This window comes from Salmo trutta, chromosome 25, assembly GCF_901001165.1.
Source record: "Salmo trutta chromosome 25, fSalTru1.1, whole genome shotgun sequence".
Taxonomy (NCBI): domain Eukaryota; kingdom Metazoa; phylum Chordata; class Actinopteri; order Salmoniformes; family Salmonidae; genus Salmo; species Salmo trutta.
This window is the reverse complement of record NC_042981.1, coordinates 31,657,507-31,677,163: the sequence shown is the minus strand read 5'-3', so window position 1 is coordinate 31,677,163 and position 19,657 is coordinate 31,657,507.

The window sequence follows — 19,657 nt, the reverse complement described above, 5'->3', positions numbered from 1 at the left end:
TCAGAAAGTAGAGCAGGTAGGGCAGATTAAACTGTCTGTAAACTTCTGTCTGTTTGGGGATTTCTACTGCTGGCTTTATCTTACTGAGCATGCCCAGAGAACATGGCAATCCAGGGGAATCCAGCATCTACAACAGAAAGTTTAACTCACTCCACTAGCTTTTACGTATTGCTTTCTGTTTCCCCCACTGTTAACACCTCTTTAAAGCTTGAGATTTTATCCTCAAGCAAAGCCATAGATAGAACAAGACCTTGCTTATTAGCCGATATGACAGACGCCTTGTCTCACATTTTATAAAAGAAGCTACTGTTAAAAGGTCAGGGCTGCACAGTATGTGGTAACTCTGTAATGTCTGGATGACAGACAGGGGCTGAAGAATAGGCTTGGGTTAGTCATTACTAGGGGTTTATAGTGTGTGTCTGGCTGGCTCTGATTCCACTGTACATTAAAGAGCATTAATCCCTTCAAACAGCGCTCTCATGTCATCCCTCCACTGCCCTCCCATTGACACTCTCAGCCCCAGCCTACTGCCCCCTACCAGACTGGTTTGACTGGTGATGTGTGGTTTGGGTGGCATTCACTCGCTCTGGGCGGAGCATTCCTGCCTGCTGGCTGTCTGGTCAATAGGCTTCGACTCAACTGTCTGGTTGGCCAATAGGCTTTGATTCAGCTGTCTAGCTGTAGTGTTTACCCATGCAGTGGCTATGAAGCTGAATGGACCTCCTCTGACAGTCAGAAGCCTCTAGTCATGTAGTAATACCAATGGGATGACAGCTGTAAGGCTGAGAGGATAAGGGAGATCGGACTCATTAATGCAGTTTTACAGTTAATCGTAGGGGCAGGTTTCCTGGACCCTGATTAAGCCTATAGTCCTGGATAAAAAAATTGGTCCCAGGAGTATCTTCGCCAGTTACGGTGTTGTTGTATGACTGCCATTAAACAAGACCTATATCACATTATGAATGTGCTCAAGTGCATGTGAATATCTTGGCCATTGTTATGATTATAACTTCTCTGATAGTAGTCTTAATTGTATTTGTTGATTGAAAATGCACACTGTTTAGTTTCGTTTGAGTCTAGACTTTATGAGAACCTGTATCAGGACAACATTGTTGCCATAGCATGGGGATGTAAACAGTATATACTAAATGTACTATACCCTAGAGAACACTGCTACTCCAGTAGATGCACTATACCCCAGAGAACACTGCTACTCCAGTAGATGTACTATACCCCAGAGAACACTGCTACTCCAGTAGATGCACTATACCCTAGAGAACACTGCTACTCCAGTAGATGCACTATACCCTAGAGAACACTGCTACTCCAGTAGATGCACTATACCCCAGAGAACACTGCTACTCCAGCAGATGCACTATACCCCAGAGAACACTGCTACTCCAGTAGATGTACTATACCCCAGAGAACACTGCTACTCCAGTAGATGCACTATACCCCAGAGAACACTGCTACTCCAGCAGATGCACTATACCCCAGAGAACACTGCTACTCCAGTAGATGCACTATACCCTAGAGAACACTGCTACTCCAGTAGATGCACTATACCCCAGAGAACACTGCTACTCCAGTAGATGCACTATACCCCAGAGAACACTGCTACTCCAGTAGATGCACTATACCCCAGAGAACACTGCTACTCCAGTAGATGTACTATACCCCAGAGAACACTGCTACTCCAGCAGATGCGCTATACCCCAGAGAACACTGCTACTCCAGCAGATGCGCTATACCCCAGAGAACACTGCTACTCCAGCAGATGTACTATGCCCCAGAGAACACTGCTACTCCAGTAGATGTACTATACCCCAGAGAACACTGCTACTCCAGCAGATGTACTATACCCCAGAGAACACTGCTACTCCAGCAGATGCGCTATACCCCAGAGAACACTGCTACTCCAGCAGATGTACTATACCCCAGAGAACACTGCTACTCCAGCAGATGCGCTATACCCCAGAGAACACTGCTACTCCAGGAGATGTACTATACCCCAGAGAACACTGCTACTCCAGGAGATGTACTATACCCCAGAGAACACTGCTACTCCAGCAGATGCACTATACCCCAGAGAACACTGCTACTCCAGGAGATGTACTATACCCCAGAGAACACTGCTACTCCAGCAGATGCGCTATACCCCAGAGAACACTGCTACTCCAGCAGATGCGCTATACCCCAGAGAACACTGCTACTCCAGCAGATGTACTATACCCCAGAGAACACTGCTATTCCAGCGGCTCTCTCGTCATCTGACTATGTGCTCTCTCATAATCCGAGAGCATCTGGTCATTGCGGTGGTGGCACAGGGCTAAGAATTTCTTCATAAATGGAGATCTTTTATTTTCCCCCTCTCTCACCTGTCCATCTTCTAATTTGAATTCCATGCTGTCACTGTCACTTGTCCACTCAAGCTTAACATTGTTGTCATCTATTGCCAACCAGGTGCCCTTGGAAAGTTCCTCAAAGAGCTTGACACCTTGATAAGCTCCTTTACCAAAGATGGCTCACCATGCATCGTACTGGGAAACTTCAACCTCCCAACGCCTGACTTCAACTCATTTCTTTCCCCTCCTTGCCTCTTTGGACCTCACCCTTTCCCAGTCCCCTCCCACTCACAAGGCAGGCAATACGGTCGACCTCATCTTTACTAGAGGCTGTTCACATACTAATCTCACTGCACTCTCACTCACTCTGATCACTACTTTGTTTCTTTTTACACTCTTCTCCAACCTTACCCACTCAGCCCCTAACCAGATGGCCATGCGCCATCGCAATCTTCGATCTCTCTCTCCCACTATTCTCTTCTATCCTATCATCTCTCCCTTCTGCTAAATCCTTCTCCCTCCTGTCTCTTGACTCTCTTTTGACCCTACTCTCCTCCCTTTCCGCCTCCTTTGACTCTCACTGTCCCTTTCCACCCAGCCGGCTCGACACTCTGGCTTCAAGATGGCCAGAGTTGCTCCCCTCCTAAAGAAACCGACCCCTATGTCATAAACTACAGACCGATATCTCTTCTTTCTTTTCTTTCCAAAGCACTTGAGCGATTTCTTTAAACACTTACTGACCAAGAAAGATGTTATGAAATAAAAACAATTCTCAATGACATGTATTGCTAAAATAAAGGTTTAAGGAAATACAGGCAGGCACCACATTACTACAACAACAAAAAACAGCTCACTCAATCAAGCCTGATGGTCTTGTAAGTATAAAAGCGACGTTTGCTTTCATATCATGTATATTTTTTGAAAGATAGTGGAATGGGATAGTGTGTTGTGTGAAGAATCCAATACTTTACGTTGTATGCAGCAAATCACATTATTGCAGGAGCTCCTCCTCTAAGAGTAGGAATCAGGCTGCTTGAGAAGGCTTGAATCCTAAGCAATCTGCCTACACATTGTTTGAAGTAACAACAGACCAACATGCAGTAGTTACTGTAGTAGGTCAAAGCTGTATGCTGAAAAACCATGGTAGAGCATCGGTGAAGTAGGCATTGTGGTGCTTGTGAAATGTCATTTTTTTGTTTTTAATATACTGGATTCTTGAAATAGCTCACTCTGATATATCTACTGCTGTACATATCATTCTTAGTATATATTTCTAAATTAATCCGTAGTATATACGTATAGATTGCATTTGGATTGCTGTTACAGTGCACTTGTTTGACATTTTACTGCATTGTTAGGAGCTAGTAACATGAGCATTTAGCCACACCCGCTATAACATCTGCTAAATTGCGACCAATAAACTTTGATTTGACTTATTACTAGCTGTTGTTAATGAATTTGATTGAGACAGAGTTGTTTTTCTGTTGAAAGGGTGAGAAAACGCCTGCAGCTTTGTAGCCTGAGGTTACTGCCGTTCTGGGACAAGCTCATGTTTGAAACCGTAGCCAAGGCTGGGGCCTGACTGTTCACAAACACAGAGCTGGTGGATCCCAATTGTGCTGGAGGACCCCTGTTGGCGTTTAAGAGAGGATGACGTGTTAGATTTGTGACCCTGTCATGTGCGTGTGTGTGTACATGCATGAGTGTTTGTCATCTTTTCACTGTCACCTGAGGTGCCCTTGATGTGATGTGCCCTTGATTTTGTAACGAACGTCATTGTAATGATGGTCGAACCAAGATGCAGCGTGGGGTAGGTTAATCATTTTTTATTTATGATAACCGGCAACAAAACAATAAAAGAGTAACCAACAAAACGTACAGCTTTGTAGGGCTAAAAGCTACAATACAAAATCAAGACACAAACAACAGGTGGGAAAAGGCTGCCTAAATATGATCCCCAATCAGAGACAACGATAGACAGCTGCCTTTGATTGGGAACCATACCAGGCCAACATAGAAATACAAAAAACTAGAGTACCCACCCTAGTAACACCCTGACCTAAACAAAATAGAGAATAAAAAGGCTCTCTAAGGTCAGAGCGTGACAGATTTGCCCTTGATTTCCCCAGCAGAGAACCATCTCAGAAGTTGGGTATGTTCCACAGACTCTGAATTAAGTTGAAGAGACAGTGATATTGTTGTCTATTACATTTACCTTACAGCACCTGGGTGCTTACTTCACTCACACAGTTACCTCAAAGTACCTCAGAGATGTTTTCAGTGACACAGAATCACATAATTGGATGTTGTTTTGTTATCTGTGAATTCCTGTAGATAGTGCTTGTTTGAGCTGTTCAGTACCTGATAGCTGTGCAGGTCCACCAGGGTTTACCTCTGAGGCCTGATGTCTCTCTCTCTCTCTCTCTCTCTCTCTCTCTCTCTCTCTCTCTCTCTCTCTCTCTCTCTCTCTCTCTCTCTCTCTCTCTCTCTCTCTCTCTCTCTCTCTCTCTCTCTCTCTCTCTCTGGGCTGTGATCAAGTTTACACATAATATAAGTTCACAGACAAGTGCCATGACTATAGGGTAGCTTATGTTAACACATTGAGAGCAATAGTATTTCAAAACATGTATTTAACATATATAAGACCATGTACTGTAGAGAGAGAAAGAAAGAGGGGGAGAGGGGAGTGGCAGAGAATAAATTCCGGGCTGCTCAACGTCACACTGGGAAGGATTCCACTACAAGGGGGGTGTGAGAGGCAGAATGACAGCACTATCAGTGTGTGTGAAGATAGTGGTCAGAACGGCGGTCACTTCAGACACAACAGGAAGGACAGAACATCCGCGGGAGCTGAGGGAGAATACACACAGAGGGTTCTATTCATGTTCACACACACGCACTCACACACTCAAATACTTAATTAATTACACACACAATCACGCACAGAAACAAATCAAAATTAAATCAAATGTTATTTGTCACATGCACCGAATACAACAGGTGTAGACCTTACCGTGAAATGCTTACTCACAAATTAACACTCACATGTACAGTAGTATTGGTAGAGGAGATGTTTGTATTGATGCTTAATGAAATATCCTCCTCCTCACCTCTTCCCCTCCTCTCCTCCTCCTCGTCTTCCAGATATGCTCACTAGCATGGAAGTCCAATGAAACTGTGGAGAAATAGCAGGGCACGTCTGCAGATTTAATGAACCAAAAAGTACTGTCTGACAAGCTTATGTTTTCTCCCCACGCAGAACTGCTCCACTCAGAATTCAGAACACTTTTGGCATCTTTATTGAAAACCATGGAAATATACCTTATTGAAGGAGTATTGTTTCCTTTTTTTAACCATACAGAAAGCAACAGTTAACTGAAGCAAATGAGGCCCCATATATACAGAACCGTTAAAAAGTGGTGGGTCACTTAGAAATGTTCTACTTTTAGAAAGAAAAGCAAATTTTTTTACCATTAAAATAACATCAAATTGATCAGAAATACAGTGTAGACATTGTTAATGTTGTAAATGATTATTGTAGCTGGAAATAGCTGATTTTGAATGGAATATCTACAGAGGCCCATTATCAGCAACCATCACTCCTGTGTTCCAATGGAACATTGTGTTAGCTAATCCAAGTTTATCATTTCAAAAGGCTAATTGATCATTAGAAAACCGTTTTGCAATTATGTTAGCATAGCTGAAAACTGTTGTCCTGATTAAAGAAGCAATAAAACTGTCCTTCTTTAGACTAGTTGAGTATCTGGAGCATCAGCATTCGTGGGTTTGATTACAGGCTCAAAATGGCCAGAAACAATGAACTTTCTTCTGAAACTCGTCAGTCTATTCTTGTTCTGAGAAATGAAGGCTATTCCATGCGAGAAATTGCCAAGAAACTGCCGTCATCACTAGTGAATCTTGAATGTACCACATGACTAAAGCCAGAGAGACAGGCGTGAGGCTTCAAGCATGTCACTAGCCCTTATAGGGTCTTTGTTGGGTGATCCTCTCAGTGGATGGACCAAAAGCCCCCTGAAGAGGCTACCAAAGCTCTATTTCGGTAGAGATGCACTCACGCTTGGTACTACCTGTGGGACAGTGGAGGCTGCTGATGGGAGGACGGCTTATAATAATGGCTGGAACAGAGTAAATGGAATGGCATCAAACCATGTGTTTGATGTATTTGATACCATTCCAGCCATTGACACGAGCCTGTCCTCCCCAATTAAGGTGCCACCAAACTCCTGTGCAGTGGGAGTATGTGGTTCCTAAAAACAGACACACACCTTAGCATAACCCACCACTTTAAAACACACACCCCTCTGTACTTTAGCAGATTCTCCATGTCATCAGTAAAGAGCTAAAGAGTGAATAGTGTGAAGATGGCAGACGTATCCAGAGACGGCTGAATATGTGGCCAACTACATCCTGAGGTAGTCTACAGTGTGTTTCATGACATGGATGGTTGTACTGTGGATTATTATGACAGAGAAACATCTTCCTCTGAGGGTCATGTGTTCAAATCACAGCTATGTTCTGTCTCGTGTGCCCACTCAGTTGGTATTATAATTTGTTTCTGTAACTATAATTGAATCCATGGGGAAAGTCACAAAAGAACACATTTGTTCAGTGCGCAATCATGTCACAACACAACAGTGACTCTAATGCCTGGTGTGTTAGTGGCCAACTGGCGGTGTTGGTGGAATGTTTCATGAGTTGTGAAGTTGTATACATAGAAATTGAATAGAGTTTCTATTTCTATGGTTGTATATTGCCATTGTGGTGCACACTTTTCTGATGGAATCCAATGTGGTTGTGATATTGTGCATCAAGACTGCTGGTTGAAGAACTCTGGAGCAGTGAACTGTTTTTCTCCTTGTTTCTACAGATGTAATTTGAGATAGTTCGCTACAGCAGGAAAATAATCCTGCAGCAACAGGAAATGCAAATTATTATGTGGATTATAATAAAATGTAATTTTTGTATGGGTTGATACATTTTGTGTTAGGGAAAATCAAGTCTAAAATTTCAAAGTGGAAATGATTAACTTTTAAATCCTTTTTAAAACTCAAATACACTAAGTTTGCATTTCCTGCTGAGCAGGAAAATTCTCAGAAACAAAAGAGTGATCAAATTAAGATCCTACATCTGTAATATGGTCAAATTTAGAAACACGCATAGATAGTCTTTTGAGATCTGTGGTGTTTTTGAGGTATTTTCAGTAGCGGTAGTGTGGATAGTGAGATTGATCAGTTCTTCATCCACCCTGTTCCCCAACAACAGACTCTAAACCTACTCTAAATTCACCAACCTGGATTATCTGATCACCTCACATTGACAGTGAGCTTTAAAGATAAAACAGAAACCGCATGGAATAGAAACCTACTCAGAATAGCAGAATTGAAAAATAACACAGTGGTATTCTTTAGTAAGGAGAAAACATATCATATGATGTATTTTAGCCTAAGTTGCCAGAGAGAGTAGTCTCAGTAGTCTGAGTATATGAGACAAACATCCGTTCATCCGACTGTCACTGAGGCTGTCTGACATTCCCCTCTGGGTGTCAGAGAGGGAGAGGTAGCACGGTCTGTGCTGCTTTCAGACTGGAGTCTGATTTGATGTTTGATTTCTGATGCTACTCAGGCACCCTCTCCACATCCACCACACACACAAAAACAAACACACACACACACTCATAGTTACAGAACTGGGCTGAAAAGTCAATATATTTGGCTTATAGCTAGCTAGCTAGCAGGCTGTTTGGATTCAAATAATGCAGTCCTGGCTTAATTGTTTTGTCTGTCCAGAAGAAATACAAGTAGTACTGCATGCTGTGTCCAGAGATGGCAGAAGAGACTCAGGGACTGTTCTTAGCCAATACCAAGATGTGGTGGCTTTTCGTGCGCTTTTCAGCAGCCGTGGCAGGATCATTTAGCTATTTGATTTTGAATTTGAAGACCCCTTGAACTAGAAAAAATATATACACTGCTCAAAAAAATAAAGGGAACACTAAAATAACACATCTTAGATATGAATGAATGAAATAATCTTATTAAATACTTTTTCTTTACATAGTTGAATGTGCTGACAACAAAATCACACAAAAATAATCAATGGAAATCCAATTTATCAACCCATGGAGGTCTGGATTTGGAGTCAAACTCAAAATTAAAGTGGAAAACCACACTACAGGCTGATCCAACTTTGATGTAATGTCCTTAAAACAAGTCAAAATGAGGCTCAGTAGTGTGTGTGGCCTCCACGTGCCTGTATGAACTCCCTACAGCGCCTGGGCATGCTCCTGATGAGGTGGCGGATGGTCTCCTGAGGGATCTCCTCCCAGACCTGGACTAAAGCATCCGCCAACTCCTGGACAGTCTGTGGTGCAACGTGGCGTTGGTGGATGGAGCGAGACATGATGTCCCAGATGTGCTCAATTGGATTCAGGTCTGGGGAACGGGCGGGCCAGTCCATAGCATCAATGCCTTCTTCTTGCAGGAACTGCTGACACACTCCAGCCACATGAGGTCTAGCATTGTCTTGCAATAGGAGGAACCCAGGGCCAACCGCACCAGCATATGGTCTCACAAGGGGTCTGAGGATCTCATCTCGGTACCTAATTGCAGTCAGGCTACCTCTGGCGAGCACATGGAGGGCTGTGCGGCCCCCCAAAGAAATGCCACCCCACACCATGACTGACCCACCGCCAAACCGGTCATGCTGGAGGATGTTGCAGGCAGCAGAACGTTCTCCACGGCATCTCCAGACTCTGTCACGTCTGTCACATGTGCTCAGTGTCAACCTGCTTTCATCTGTGAAGAGCACAGGGCGCCAGTGGCGAATTTGCCAATCTTGGTGTTCTCTGGCAAATGCCAAATGTCCTGCATGGCGTTGGGCTGTAAGCACAACCCCCACCTGTGGACGTCGGGCCCTCATACCACCCTCATGGAGTCTGTTTCTGACCGTTTGAGCAGACACATGCACATTTGTGGCCTGCTTGAGGTCATTTTGCAGGGCTCTGGCAGTGCTCCTCCTGCTCCTCCTTGCACAAAGGCGGAGGTAGCGGTCCTGCTGCTGGGTTGTTGCCCTCCTACGGCCTCCTCCACGTCTCCTGATGTACTGGCCTATCTCCTGGTAGCGCCTCCATGCTCTGGACACTACGCTGACAGACACAGCAAACCTTCTTGCCACAGCTCGCATTGATGTGCCATCCTGGATGAGCTGCACTACCTGAGCCACTTGTGTGGGTTGTAGACTCCGTCTCATGCTACCACTAGAGTGAAAGCACCGCCAGCATTCAAAAGTGACCAAAACTTCAGCCAGGAAGCATAGGAACTGAGAAGTGGTCTGTGGTCACCACCTGCAGAACCACTCCTTTATTGGGGGTGTCTTGCTAATTGCCTATAATTTCCAACTGTTGTCTATTCCATTTGCACAACAGCATGTGAAATGTATTGTCAATCAGTGTGGCTTCCTAAGTGGACTGTTTGATTTCACAGAAGTGTGATTGACTTGGAGTTACATTGTGTTGTTTAAGTGTTCCCTTTATTTTTTTGAGCAGTGTATATAAAAAAATATATGATGAAACCATTTTTTGGGCCTTGCTATTAGCCCATACAAACACATTGAATAACAGATTCACTACAGATTTTACATGTATTTAACCCTTTATTTTTGGCACTAAACAGTCTGAGCCCTGTCTAAGCCAGGGGAAGTGTTCGACTAAGCTATATGGAATTGTTTGAACAAGGTCATACCAAGGATAATTCTTCTATTTGATTTTAAGACCCTTTGAAGTATAAAAAAAGTATATACCAAATTTCTTGGATGAAACATTTTATTTGGCCTTACTGCTAGTAGCCAATACAAACTTATTGAATAACAGATTCACTACATGGAACACCATCGTGTTCATAATAGTTGGTAGGCCAAACCATTTGGACGCTACAGACGATTTTGGGAGAAGACCGATTTTTGGTATGTCTCACGGTCTGACAAACAGTGTTGTAGCTCTGTCACCTTTCACCGCAGATGGGGAAGTGTGACATCGGCGGATGCAGTGGATTGAGATGGATTGAGACGCAGCCAATGCAAAAAACAGATATCGCTAACTTGAACTGACAGATGTTTATGTGGATTCTTTTATTATGTGAATTACATTTCCACGGTGGCGCCAACATCGACTCTAGGGGGTTAAATTAAATGAAAAAGTTAACCTCTACAGGATCGGTGGATCCACCGCGGGACGGTTGAACTAATGTAGGCTAATGCGATTAGTATGAGGTTGTAAGTAACAAGACATTTTCCCAGGACATAGACATATCTGATATTGGCAGAATGCTTAAATTCTTGTTAATCTAACTGCACGGTCCAATTTACAGTAGCTATTACAGTGAAATAATACCATGCTATTGTTTGAGGAGAGTGCACAGTTATGAACTTCAAAAGTTATTAATAAACAAATTAGGCACATTTGGACAGTCTTGATACAACATTTTGAACAGAAATACAATGGTTCATTGGATCAGTCTAAAACTTTGCACATACACTGCTGCCGTCTAGTGGCCAACATCTAAATTGTGCCTGGGCTGGAATAATACATTATGGCCTTTCTCTTGCATTTCAAAGATGATGGTACAAAAAAAACTTTTTTTTCTTCTTTTTTTTCTTTGTATTACCTTTTACCAGATGTAATGTGTTATATTCTCCTACATTCATTTCACATTTCCACAAACTTCAAAGTCTTTCCTTTCAAATGGTATCAAGAATATGCATATCCTTGTTTCAGGTCAGCTACATTCAGCTACATTCAGTTAGATTTTAGGCGGAAATTGAAAAAAGGGGCGGACCCTTAAGAGGTTTTAAGGGTGCCCATGAGGGTGCTTCATTCAGTATGGATATTAATGTAAATAACATTTGTGGAGGTGAATGTTCATTTCCTCTGCCCTGGTTTCAGAAGGAAAACATCAGCCAGCTAGCTAGCTACCTACTCTGTAAATTTGCTTGACATGCTAAAAAGTAATATAAACAAGTTGAGAAGAAGTTACAAAAATACATGTTTTTTTATTATCTTCTGAATCTATTTGTTTCTTCTGTCTTGAATGTATAAGTTCTATATTGCGATCTCCCCCCAAAAATGTGATATAATTGACAAGACGTTCAGTCAGTGAATCAGGTCATCTCTAGAGACTCTTTCTGCTGTACATGCCTTCAAACTACCTAAAACCTTTCAATTATGCCCTTACCTAAGGACATGTTTGAGAGGCTCTATGCAACACCCTTAAACAGGTCAGGTAAGGGGAAATGATTCCTTACGGTAAACCCTTAAGGGAAACCCTTAAGATGTTTTATGCAACCGAGCCCAGTAACTACGGCGTAGCGGCCCTATGGAGGAAGTGGAAGTGACCGTCGTAGAAGCAGATGTGGTGTACTGATGAAGCGCTCCGGGCCTGTTTGACTGTCTTTGTTTCTTTCTGTCTGTACCATCGATGCTGAAGCTACACTGCCTTTCCAGTCCAAACTGCCTCAACTCCCAGCCTTTCATCCCAAGCCAAATAGAGAGACATTCAATGTCCATCTCTAATATCTCAATTTGTTGTTTGTTTGTTTAGCTTTTAATGCGCTTTGAGATTATTTTCTGTATACAAATTAAATACATTATTACTATGATTATTATGATTATTTGTTTGATGTGTTTGCTACCATTCCATTTATTTATTTATAGCCATTACAATGTGCCCATCCTCCTATATATCCTCCCACCAGCCCCCTCTGACAAACACACACACACACACACACACACACACAAACAAACAAACACCACACACACATTTAGAACCACTCTCAAAAGAGTGCCAGTGGTGTATTGTGTGCTAGATGTGTTGACTGCTTTTCAAGGGACTAGGGAGATGGGGCATGATGAGATGTGGCCCTGGGGGTATGGGGAGGGGGGAGGGGTGTATGCGGGGCCTATGGTGTGCCATTCTGGAGCGTTCCGCTAGAGTTACCCCCTGTCTCTCAGCACGCCCACTGAGCCTCATAACACAGCCTTTATTAAAGCCTTGTTGCCGAAACCAGAGATCCTCAGCCAAAGCCTCGCTGCTGGACACATCACATGCTCCTTTTATGGCCGACAGACAGAGGATAGCACCAACCTCCTGTATCCCTCCTCCCCTTGTCTCTACCTCCTGCCCCCTACCCTACTCCCTACCTCCTCCATTTCACAATGCCTCCCCTACTTTCCCTCACTATAACCTACCCACTTCTCTCCTTCAATAAGGCCCAATACCCTACTCTCCTTCACAATTTCTCTACCTTCCTTCATCTAGCTAGAGACCCATATCTCCCTCACTAACTTTAAGCACCAGCTGTCAGAGCAGCTCACAGATCACTGCACCTGTACATAGCCCATCTGTAAATAGCCCATCCAACTACCTCATCCCCACACAGTTTTCTTTTTCTCCTTTGCACCCCAGTATCTCTACTTGCACATTCATCTTCTGCACATCTATGACTCCAGTGTTTAATTGCTAAATTGTAATTATTTCGCCACTATGGCCTATTTATTGCCTACCTCCCTTATCTTACCTCATTTGCACACACTGTATATAGCCATTTTCTCTATTGTGTTATGTTTGTTTATTCCATATGTAACTCTGTGTTGTTGTTTGTGTTGCACTGCTTTGCTTTATCTTGGCCAGGTCGCAGTTGTAAATGAGAACTTGTTCTCAACTAGTCTACCTGGTTAAATAAAGGTGAAATAAAAATTAAAAATAAAATACTATGCTTGAGCCAGGAGTTTTTCCTGGTCAGGTAATGTGGCCTGGAAAAACTCCAGGCCCATATTGTGCCCTACCCCCTCCTCTCCTCCGATCTGCCCACAGACATCCCAGCTATGTTAATGAGAGATGTGTTGAGCAGGGAAAATCACTTGAAACCTGAACCTGGTCTGGTTGGCACAGTGTCTGCACGCTCCTAATGCTTGTGTGTAGGTGAGGACAGATTTACTGCTGTACAGAGAGAAAGAGAGACAAATGAGAGAGATAGAGCGAAGGAGACAAAAGGAGGGAGGTAGATGTGGGGGATGGTTTGACCCTCTTAGTTTCCGCAGACATAATTCATAGTGTGAAATGCCTGAGACGTCATAGTTTCGTCCAGTCATACGCATTAACATACGCACATGCATGGTACGCATTCTTTGATGTTGTTAAGATAGGAGAATAATTAACCGCATGAAAGTGAAAGCCAAGATGTTGGCGGAGAGCTGCACATTTACAGGAATGTGTGAGTGTTTAAATAGGAGTACAAAGCAAGGAAATTAGTCCACCAAATACTGGACGTAAAGATTTTCTGTCTTCTCAGCATGGTTCAGAAATCCTCTCCTCAGCCTGTGCAAGCCTCTATGAGTGTCTGAAGGTCACCGGCCTGTGGAGATAGACAGCTCCTGCACCCCGCCTCCCTCCTCAGGGGAAGGGGTACTGGATGAGCCCCCAGAGGTACCACCCCAATGGGTCGACCTGAAGGAACCCCCACCGGCGCCTGGGGGTCTTCCCCGGGAACACTGGCTTCTCTGAAGTTGCCTCCAGCAAGAACGCAAGCTTCTGCCGCCTTCACCACACCCTGGTGTAAGTCTGTGTGTGTGTTTATGTGTGTGTGTGTGTGTGTGTGTGTGTGTGTGTGTGTGTGTGTGTGTGTGTGTGTGTGTGTGTGTGTGTGTGTGTGTGTGTGTGTGTGTGTGTGTGTGTGTGTGTGTGTGTGTGTGTGTGTGTGAATGTGTGTGAACTTGTGCACTTGTGCGTGTGCACAAGCGTTCCTGAGAGCCCAAAGCTGTTATGAAGTGATCTGGGGTGTCATCCCCACTCTAGAAAAGGAGACGACACTATGGCCAGGTTTCAGTCACCACTCAGCTAACTTATCAGGCCAGAGGCCCAAAGCAGGCCCACAGCCTCTCACTTTATCACCCTCTCTGTCAGCACTTTATTACACTCTCTGTCATTGAGTGACCATTAGGTCTATCATCTACATGTAGGGCAGACACTCACCTTCTGACCCCCTGACCACTCTACCCCACCACCACACTACCCTTACCGTGCCACTCAGGGAGAAAAAAACCGACCAGGCCCCTAACATAGAAATCAGAATGTTTCAGATTAGAATAACGTACGGAACAATATGTGTTATTGAACGTACTAACTATAAGCTTCTGCTGCTCTATACAGATTCTAGTTTCCACCTTCACCCTTTGCCTATATTAACAGTATTGCAAACATTTCTGGTTCCTAATGTTAACAAAGCTGTCTGTGTCCTGAGATTTTTCTGATGCTTTATTATAAACAACTACACAATTGGTGACTTATTTTTTTCTATATGGTAATGTAGTCAGTTTTAATGAAGAAATGACCAATGACCCATGGTTCAGATTAAAGAATGTATTGCCAATTCTTATAAACAAGGCTAACCCTCTTCTGCCCTATGCATAATTCCTCAATATATGCCTAAATAACATACCCAAAATTTAAACTGCAACTGCAGTGTCAAGACATTATGTGGACATTCCTGAGTAAGTTCAACAGGAGATAAACCATAGCAGAAAATACTCTGAAAGAGTATTTTGCCCGTCCCCGAGCAGGATTGAGTAGAACAGGTTAAGGCTTTTGTCCTTGTGTTTGTTCCCTGTAAACAAAACTAAGTTTCAGCTTGCTGAAAGCACGTTCACCTCCAGCAACTGTTACAGGCATTGTACAGAAGACTCGCAGTGCAATGCACACCTTTTCCAAAAATGCTCTGTAGCTGCATCTTGTGGATGGCATTTAGGAGCTCTACAGGAGGAAGACCATCTGAAAAAGTGGCACCATATAGATGTCGCACTTCATTTTCAAATCCATCGGTGAGATCTTTGGAGTACTTGTTTCTCAATTTGTGGCAAGATACACGAATTTGGTTTTCAGTCATTTTCCTAAATGTAAGTATTGGTGAAAACTCCTCGCATATAGCTGCAATCATGTGGAACCGCATGTCCGGTTCCATGTCTGGTACTGATTATACTATCCAGAGCCACGTAAAACATCGTGTTGCGAAATCCAGTGTCTGACTTCTGTTAATCTGCTATGTCATCTTCAGTCTCATCAGGGAAACTTTTTCTTTTTTTCTGGCGGCTCCTCTGTTCACTGTGAAACTGAGTAGTACCACCCATTTCATTTGCCACCATGGAGGCTTCTGCCAGAAGAGCGTCCCATTGATTACGCGGAGCCTGTATTTCTTGCTGTAGTGCCTTAATGTGAGCTGCTTCAGCGTCCAGAGAAATATTTCCTGACTGAAGAATTAGGCTTCTATTCTCAATACACTGCAAAACCTTTACCCAGAAAGTGAGCAGGAAGATTGCCTTGAAAGACATGAAGTAGCTTTTCAGACCTTTTGCCTCAGATTTGGCTTCATTTGTCAGGCTGCAGGTAAAAAGAAGCATGTCTAGGGCCTTGATGATAGACGGTAAATCAGTTGCCACTGGTCGGACCGCAGCAATATGCGCCCTCCATTGCGTGTCTGAAAGGCGGTTAAGACAGCAGCCAGTCTTTTCCTTGAGAATGGCCCATCGCTCTGGGCTGGCACTGAACAGATTGTAAAGACGATTCACACAGCCAAAAAAGGTTGATACTTTTGGGCACGACTGAGCTGCATGTACACCCACAAGATTAAGAGTATGGGAGGCACAAGGTGAGTATATGGCCTGTGGATTCTTTTGTAGTATGCGATCGACATCTGCTGTCAATACCATGCCCTTCCAAAGCACTCAAAATCATTTCAGAAATGTCACTGCCTGTCTTTCTAGCAAAGTCTTTAAATTCAAGAAAACGTTCAATTATTCCCCATTCATCTGTTCCCTGAACTTTATCTTTGTGAAAATATCTCACCGATAATACATTTTGCTCAATATGGGAAATGTCTGGAGTTGCATCACATATAACACATCTTCTCCCTGGGGCGGCAGGGTAGCCTAGTGGTTAGAGTGTTGGGCTAGTAACCAAAAGGTTACAAGTTTGAATCCCTGAGCTGACAAGGTACACATCTGTTGTTCTGCTCCTGAACAAGGCAGTTAACCCACTAGGCTGTCATTGAAAATAAGAATCTGTTCTTAACTGACTTGCCTAGTTAAATAAAGGTAAAAAATTAAATCTTCTCTTTCATAAAGTATTGTTTTCAAAGCCCTTTGACCACATATTCATATGAAGTCGTTTTGGCTCTCAGGGCTGAGGTAATGAGTCAGTCGTGCTCCTTTCTTTATGTCCCTGACTTCCTGTAAGTGCTCATGTAATAGCGAGTCATAATTTGACAACAGTTCCAGTAAGCCTAGGTAATGTCCATTATGCACATCATCAAGATTGAGTGATTTCCCCCGGAATGGCAGATTCCTAGATGCTAAGTACAGTGTCACATCCACAATCCTTTCTACAAGTGCTCTGTTTTTATACATTTCTGACTTGATTTATTTCTGCAGCTGACTGTCTACCTGTAGCTGTTACAGTATGCTGCAGATTTTTCCATTTCCAGTAACAGTTCTTGTGAGACACACCATCCTCATGGTCTGGTAGTTTGTCATACATGTGCCGCCATTTCACTGATGATGTCTTATAGCCATCCTTACTATTCAGAGAACTGGGTGATGGTAAACTTTGCTCATGAGAAAAAAAGAACACATGGAATGCAATATAATGCCTTTACGCTCTTACTATAAATAAGCCAGTTTGTCTGCACCTTTTCTCTTCCGTTTGCTGACTTACTGTCCTGTAAATTGTTGGGGAATGGCTTGCCTTCTGAGTCTGGGGGCATGATTTTATACAGTTCTGTCTCCTCACCACACCTGTTAGCTAGTCTGCGAACAATAATTATAAACAATATTCTCTTTCATGGTCTTGTACTTTCTCTGGCCACAGTGCTGGATCATCTAAAACCTCATCTTCCTCACTTCGAATCTGTACATACTCTTCCTTTCCCTTATTACTTGCTTGTTCAATCTCTTCTGTCAGTCCTTCACTGGCACTGCTGCTAGTCTTTAACTCCTCTTCCTCCTCCCTGCTCTCTGCATCAGAGTCTGTCTGACAGCTTTCTGCTGAGATTCTGCCTACCTGGGGCTCTCTAGGCACTAGGAATCGAGTAAACAAAGTGAAGTTTAGGTTTAATGTTCGCCCCAGGTAGGTAACAAAGGTTACCATACTAAAAATCTACTACTGAAAGAAAAAACGTTTTAATAGTATACATATCAGATAGAATACGTATTTAAGTGTGTCTGTCATCATGTGCCTAATTTTACAATTTAAAAATGACCAAGTTATGCTGCTGCTGCTGCTACAAAACAACTGCCTCACCTCCAAGGTCCGCTGTTTCAACTTCAGTAGACATGTAGTAGACATGTAGTAGACACCCGGCATCTCCACCCGGCACAGCCAGAAGAGGACTGGCCACCCCTCATAGCCTGGTTCCTCTCTAGGTTTCTTCCTAGGTTTTTCCTAGCCACCGTGCTTCTACACCTGCATTGCTTGCTGTTTGGGGATTTAGGCTGGGTTTCTGTACAGCACTTTGAGATATCAGCTGATGTAAGAAGGGCTATATAAATACATTTTATTTCATTTGACACACGTTGGGATCTTTGTCTACAGCAGTATTGTAGTAGCATCTACAGATAGGTAGGCTACATGTTAGGTTTTCATTTTAGTCTAGCTAGCTAACAAATGCTATAATTGGTATAATTTTTTATATACAGTACCAGTCAAAGGTTTGGACACACCTACTCATTCCAGGGTTTTTATTTATTTGTATATACCTACCATGTGACCCCGTAATATGACTACCGTAAATTCCGGACTATAAGCCGCAACTTTTTTCCCACGCTTTGAGCCTCGCGACTTAAACAATGACGCGGCTAATATATGGATTTTTCCCGCTTTCAATTTTGTTTTCTCCAAAAAAACACATTCTGTGACGTGCTCAGTTTTTTGGCGGCATGAAGCTTTCATTAGACCAATGAAATTGCCGAACGGGTTAAGGTCAAACAACTTTTTGGTTTACTGTTTAGATTAAATCGAGCGCTCTCAAACTTCCCATCATTCTGATTACGGTAGTCATTTTGTCACCCTCATCATGGCAAAGACACGGAGAAATGCATATGATGCAGCTTTCAAGTTGAAGGCGATTGATCTGGCTGTTGGAAAAGGAAATAGAGCTGCTGCACGGGAGCTTGGTCTTAATGAGTCGATGATAAGACGTTGGAAACAGCAGCGTGAGGAATTGACTCAGTGCAAAAAGACAACTAAAGCTTACTGCAAATTTTTAATTTTTTGTTACAGGCCGTGTTTCGTAAAAGCCTATTTATTTTTGTTACAAGCCGTGTTTCGTTAAAGCCTATTTATTTTTGTTACAAGCCGTGTTTCGTTAAAGCCTATTTATTTTTGTTACAAGCCGTGTTTCGTTAAAGCCTGTGTAAAGTTAATTTGTTTCAAACCTGCGGCTTATAGACATGTGCAGCTTATTTATGTTCAAAATAATATTATTTTTTTTATTCATTGGGTGCGGCTTATATTCAGGTGCGCTTAATAGTCCGGAAATTACGGTATGTAATTTGTATATTAACAAATTCTATCAAAATGTATATTATCTGTCTCCATAAATAAAAAACAATGTGCAAGCAAGCATTAGGTTATGCGTTATAGTTGACTAGAACAAATTGGTCTGAGAATTGAATATCAAAGGAAAGTATTTAATAACATACAAAGCAATACTGGCGTTAACAAAGCATTCATAATCTAGGCATGATCAGACAGAGAGAGAGAAAAGAAACATGGCTTGCACCAGGCCGAGAGAGAGAGAGAGAGAGAGAGAGACAGATGCAGCTTAAGGCTCACCTTGTTCAACATCTATATCAACGAATTGGCGAGGGCACTAGAAGAGTCCGCAGCACTCGGCCTCACCCTACTAGAACCTGTAGTCAAATTTCCACTGTTTGCTGAAGCTCTAGTGCTTCTGTCCCCAACCAGACTCTACATGCAGAATTCTGCAAAAATATCCTCCGTGTACAAGGTAAAACACCAAATAATGCATGCAGAGCAGAATTAGGCCGATAACAGCTAATTATACAAATCCAGAAAAGAGACGTTAAATTCTACAACCACCTAAAGGGAAGCGATTCCCAAACCTTCCAAAACAAAGCCATCTCCTACAGAGAGAGATGACCCTGGAGAAGAGCCCCCTAAGCAAGCTGGTCCTGGGTCTCTGTTCACAAATAGGACAGCAACACAATTAGACCCAACCAAATCATGAGAAAC